This window comes from Heterocephalus glaber, unplaced genomic scaffold (assembly GCF_053883595.1).
Source record: "Heterocephalus glaber isolate CG9 unplaced genomic scaffold, H.glaber_assembly_v1.0 deba00001610, whole genome shotgun sequence".
NCBI classification, from domain to species: Eukaryota; Metazoa; Chordata; class Mammalia; order Rodentia; family Bathyergidae; genus Heterocephalus; species Heterocephalus glaber.
Window position 1 is genome coordinate 14,110,218 of NW_028258381.1, and position 6,000 is coordinate 14,116,217.

A 6,000-nucleotide genomic window follows, 5' to 3' on the forward strand; every position below is an offset into this window, starting at 1 on the left:
GTGTCATCTGCCCTTTCTTGGATCTGGTTAAACATAGACTACACTGGTCCACTGCAAACATTCTCTGTATTTTACCTTATTTTTTCTACCTTCCAAATTTCTTTCTATGCACTTTTGACCCATATCCCATCTAACCTCTTATCTCTTCATCTGTGTTCATCAGTTTTCTTTTGTGTGCTTATCTTCATTTTTAGTGTTTTTAGTTCCAGGATTTCTGTTTGGTTCTTTCTCAAATCCACAGTATTACTTTGCTCTGGTTTACAGTTCCCATATGAAAAGCTTGCTTTAGACTCTTATAAACAGTCAGGGAGCTGCTTTATTATCCAGATCTTTTCATTTTCACATCTAAATCTTTGCAGCTTGTTTTCGTTCTCTGCCCTTCACCCTTCTCATGAGCTCTCACTTATGTCCCTTACCTTCTTGTGTGGCAGATGGCTTTCCGCTCTTTTTTAGACTCTAGTTATACATATGTTTGTAAGGTTTTGGGAGATTTTCCCTTCTTCTGCCAGGAGTCTGGTACACATTTATCCTGCTTTCAAAATGACAGGCTTCTCAATGTTATGCATCCAGGTTGGGAGAAGTTGCTGACTTGCTTTTTTTCCCAGTTTTCCCCTGGGGAAAACACTGATGTTTAAGCACTCCCTGGAGTGAGGGAAGCTTTTCCAGTAGAAGGGGCTTTATTTCATTTCTTAGACAATAACTAAAGCCCTAGGAGCAAACGTGACTTTGACCACTGAGCTTATATCTCTGGATTTTTCAACTGGAGTTTAACCCAGCAATTAAATACTACTATACTAACTTTGCATTGCTTTTGAGATCATACACACACACACACACACACACACACACACACACCCCACAGATGAGGTTGTATTCTCAGTAAAGGATATGATCTTAACTGCCTATTTTTCCACTTCTGCAAAATAGAAAATTACAAAGTTTAAAGAAGTCCCTGAATTCTCATTACCTTGGATCAAAAAATACAATCAATGGATGTCCAAACCAAGATGACAGGGATATCAGAATATCCTAACTATGATTTTCAAGAAAGCACTTAAAAAATTTCAATGTACGATTTCGAAAATGATTGAGACAAAAAAAAGTTAGAAAGCTTCAGTGATAAAATAGAAAACCTCATCAAAGTAAAGTAGATTCAAACAAGAATCAAATGGAATTTTTAAAAGTTATGGTGGCTGAAACATCAAGTCTGTCTTGTGGGAAAAGAATTAAATGGCAGCACAAAAGGAAATCTGTATCAATAGAATATTTTATTAAATGAAGGAAATTAAACAAGAACTGCAAACAAACAGATTCAACAAACAAGCAGAGGAACACGTTAGCCATAAGATATGGTTCAAATGAGTCAAAACCCAGTAACTGTAGACTTCAAGAGAAAAAAGTTTTTAACTGTTTTGCCAAAATAGTCAGGTTAGTGATAACTCCTCCAGCAATAGGGATAGGATTTAAATCAACATGAATTAAAAGTTAACAAAACAGACTGAAGGTGAATTGTTTCTTTTCATAAAAAATCTTCTAAAAATATAAAATTAGAATTAAATTTTCTTCAAATTTGTATTGCTTTGCTAAGAAAAGCAACTATCTTTCAGCATTTGTTCCCCCTTTTTTCATGTTCTAGTTATGACAGCAGAAACCTTACTTAAAGAAAACTAGTATTTTTGTTGAAGATGTATGTCAGCATCAGTTAAGGTTTATTTTTAAGACCCATTTTTCAGTAATTATACTAGATACTCAGCATTTGCACACAGCAGGACACAAAATGTTCTCTTCAAAACTACTCAGAACAGGCAGACATTATTCAGGAGTGATGTCCATTGAAGAGAAATCAAAAGAAAATTCCTCTGACTGTATTAAAGGAAGTGAAGATAAGAATTCAGAAATAGAAATTCAAGGTCCTCAAAACAGTCCAATCAAAAAATCAGATTCAAAGGAAGCTGTGAAGTCATTGGTTAAATCTTTCAGTGAAAGTAACATAAATCAGCCTGAATTGGGAACACTTGTGAATACAAGGTCATCAAAGGCATCTTCCAGTGATAAAAAAGCTATTAAATCCACTTGTAAAAATATGGTAACTGTGAAAGGACATTCACAACGAGAATCAACAAAAAGAAAATTACGTCAGAAAAAATTAGATGAAACCCCTAAAGCAAATGTGCAGCTTAACCTGATATCACAGAGACTACAACAGTTAACAAAATGCTCAACAAAGTCTTTTCTCAGTAGAGACATTCAGCATCCAGTTCAAGATGTTAAACAGAGTGGCCACCAACAAGAAAAGAGCATTGTAACAATATTCAAGGTACATCTAATAAAATTAAAACAAATAAAAAATATGTGGAAAGAAAAGTGCTAGAAATAAAGTCTGGTCCTAAAAAGGATGAAAATTCAGTAATTAATGAAGTAATAAGTTCTCCAAAAGGAAAAAAATGCAAAATAGAGGATCACACAGCTAACACTTGTAGTTCTCAGTCCACATAAGGGCCTGAAAAATGTCTTCAGAAGACTACCAGAAAAGAAGAAACAAAAAAAATTCTGAGATAAAAAGATCCAAAGTGGTACTTTGGTGGTTTCTCAAAAGGATGAGTTGAAGAAGTCAGTTCATACACAAGTGAATACTAGCACAAAATCCAAAAAAAATCCACTGCTTTCAGTGCCTGAACAAAGTATAGAGGAGTTGGAGCAAGGAGGAATGAGCAAACAAGGTAGTATTCTCCAGCTCTGTGAAGAAATTGCTGGTGAAATTGAGTCAGATACTGCAGAGGTTAAAAGAAAAAAAGAATCTTCTCAAATAGAAAGTATAAAGGAAGAAATATCCACAGAAATAAAATTGGAAGAGGCTGATGTTAAAAGACAAATACTTCATCAGAAGGAAACAGGGCAGGATTTGCAGTGTAATCGCTTCTTCCCCAGCAGAAAAACAAAGCCCATGAAGTGTACACTAAATGGAATAAACAGGTCAACTAAGAAGAACTCCAACTGGAATGAAATTAAACTCTCAAAATAGTTTAACTCTGTACATCAAAATAAGTTGGACTCTCAAGTTCACCCTAAATTGGACTTATTACTAACCGGTTTTTCAAAACCGGTTTCAGAAATGCATCATCCAGTGACCCAAAACATATTTTTAGGGACAAAACAAAATGATAAAATGTAACTTTCCAACAGGAAAAAATGAAAGAAATTAAATCTGAAGAAGATAAAATTAATAATGTTAGAGTTGAAATTACTAAAACCACAAAAAGGGCAACTGAAAATTGTCATTTGGATAATCTGATAAGCCTTCTCCTGACCCACCATTGGATAAGCAGCTGAAACCTTCTTTTGACTCAACACCAGATAAGAATGTCAGCTTATGTTTGGAATCCGAGCTGGAAAACACTCTAGTAGAAAACACCACTGCTGTTTCAACTCCGCTCAGTCGAACACAAATTGATACGGGAAAAAGTAAATATCCAGGTTCAGCTCCCAAATAGCACAGAATACTCAATAACCAAACATCTAAGGACAGTGATAACAGGGAAAATCACTCTTGGCTTAACTGTAGTTCCCACTTGGAGATAACAATTCCAAAAGATTTGAAACTGAACGAAGCAGAGAAAGCTTATGAAAAACAGTCAGTCAGAGATGCTGGACACAAATGACTTGGAGCAGTGTCCTGTAATGTTTGTGGAATGCTTCACATACCTTGCAATCCAGAAGATAAAACCCAACACCTGCTTTTTCACAACCAGTTTATAAGTGCTGTAAAATACGTGGGCTGGAAAAAAGAAAGGATTCTGGCTGAATACCCTGATGGCAGGATAATAAGGTTCTTCCTGAAGACCCTAAGTATGCTCTGACGAGGTTACAGAGATGGTTGATGGTGATTTAGGTTTCCAGCAGGCTCTGCTAATCTGCTGTTTCAGAACAAAAACACTTCTCTTTAGTTCTAATCACACAAAAGTAGTCAGCTGCTTAATTGCAGAACATATCCATTGGGGCTACCGAGTCATAGAAGAGAAACTTTCGGTTATCAGGTCAGAAGAAGAAAAAGTCAGATTTGAAAGGCAAAAAGCTTGGTGCTGCTCAACATTGCCAGACCCTGCAATATGTGGGACCAGCTGGATATGAGTGTTCAGCATGATGCACCAGCAGAAGATAGCATCTCCCATGATCGAATGCCCAAGGAGTAACTTTATATATGACTCATATTTGAGTAAAGAAGAAATTGCTTTCTCAGATCCCACTCCTTATGGAAAACTGTTTCCAACACAGTACTGTGACATGGGGCAGCTTCTGGTATATAACTTTATTAATGGACAGAATACCACCTAAAGCAAATCTTCCCTACAGTAACTAGAAGACATCTATTGAAGAGAATGGATTTGCTGACTTTAACCAGCAACTAGGGACATTTTTATTATGATGAACTCAGGACTGGCAACAACCATGTGGATGTTCCATTTTCATAAAATTGAAAACAATGCAGTAATAACTTATTGTTTTGTGTTTTTAAAGAAGACATTTTATTTATTATCTTTTACAGAAATTTATGATTGGTGTATTTTATCTATAGTTATTTAGACATGTTTACATGCAGGAGATAATTTGTTCATAGTGGACTGAAAATTAATGCAAGGACTATGGTCTCAGTGATAAGTATATTTTGAAGTTCTTAATATGGAAATATACCAGTGTAGCTTGGTACTGTACTTTTTATATTGATCTGCTGATACCAATTATAGGTTTAAAGATTGTATATTTGCAGAGTGGAAACCAATGTTTTTGAGTTACTATTGAAGGATGTTGCAGTATTATGCGTTTAGGAATTTGAAGCTAATTCTTAAATAGCCTGAAGTATACTTTGAAGAAACACCTACAGAAAAGAAAAGTTGTAAACAAGAGGAGAATTTGGACAGTGAGTTTTTTCTTCCATTTCTTTTTCCTATCCTTCATGGCAGGAAGATGGGGAAGGGGATGAAAAATTGAGGCTTTCCTTCATGGAGAGCTACAGATGACTAGAATTATAAAGGGTGCCCTCTGAGTTCAAAGTTTTATTCTAGTTTCATTTTTTCATTTTTGTTTTCAAATAAATGACAGCTTGGCACAAAAAAAAAATAAAGAAAGAAAGGAAGTGCAGCAATGACTTCCTAAATAGGGCCCAATAGCTCAGGAAATAATAGTAGCAATCAACAAATGGGATTGCATCAAATTTAAATGCTTCTGCACAGCAAAAGAAACAACTGAGTGAAGAGACAATCTATGGAATAGGAGAAATTCTTTACCAGGTACTCTTTTCCAACAAAATAAATACTACGCAGAATATAGAAATAACTCAAAGAACTTATCATCAGAGCAACAAATAATCCAATCATAAATGAGCAAATGCCCTGAGTAGATACTTCTCAAAAGAAGAAATATTAATCACCAGTACTTACATGAAAAATTGTTCAGCATCTCTAGCCATCAGGGAAATGGGAATCAAAACTACACTGAGATTCCATCTCACCCCAATAGGAATGGCTACTAAATCAAAACAAACAAACAAACAGAAAAAAAAACCCAGTGCTGGGCATGGTGGTACATGCCTATAATCCCAAAATTCAGGAGACTGAGGCAGGAGGATCACCTTGAGTTCAAGGTCAGCCTGAACTACAATAGTGAGTTCAAGGCCAGCCTGAACTACATAGCCTCAAAAAAAAAGGAAAGAAAGAAAGAAAGAAAGAAAGAAAGAAAGCAAGCAAGCAAGCAAGCAAGCAAGCAAGCAACAAGAAATAAGTAGCACTGGTAAGAATTTGGAGAAAAAGGAATTCTTATATACTGTATATTAGTAAGAATGTAAATTAATACAGTCACTATGAGAATCAGTATGGAGTTTCAATAAAATTAAAATAGAGCTACCATATGATTTAGCTACATGACTCAGTGGTGAGCAATTAAAGTCAGCATACTATAGGGATAACTTCATACCCATGTTTACTACAGGACAACTCACAATCTCCA

General features: G+C 35.4%; 1 pseudogene; it reads left to right on the forward strand.

Annotated features, from left to right (window-relative positions):
* Positions 1-1,735: 1,735 nt before the first annotated feature.
* Positions 1,736-4,332, forward strand: LOC101708263 (N-acetyltransferase ESCO1 pseudogene; annotated as a pseudogene).
* The last annotated feature ends 1,668 nt before the right edge of the window (positions 4,333-6,000 follow it).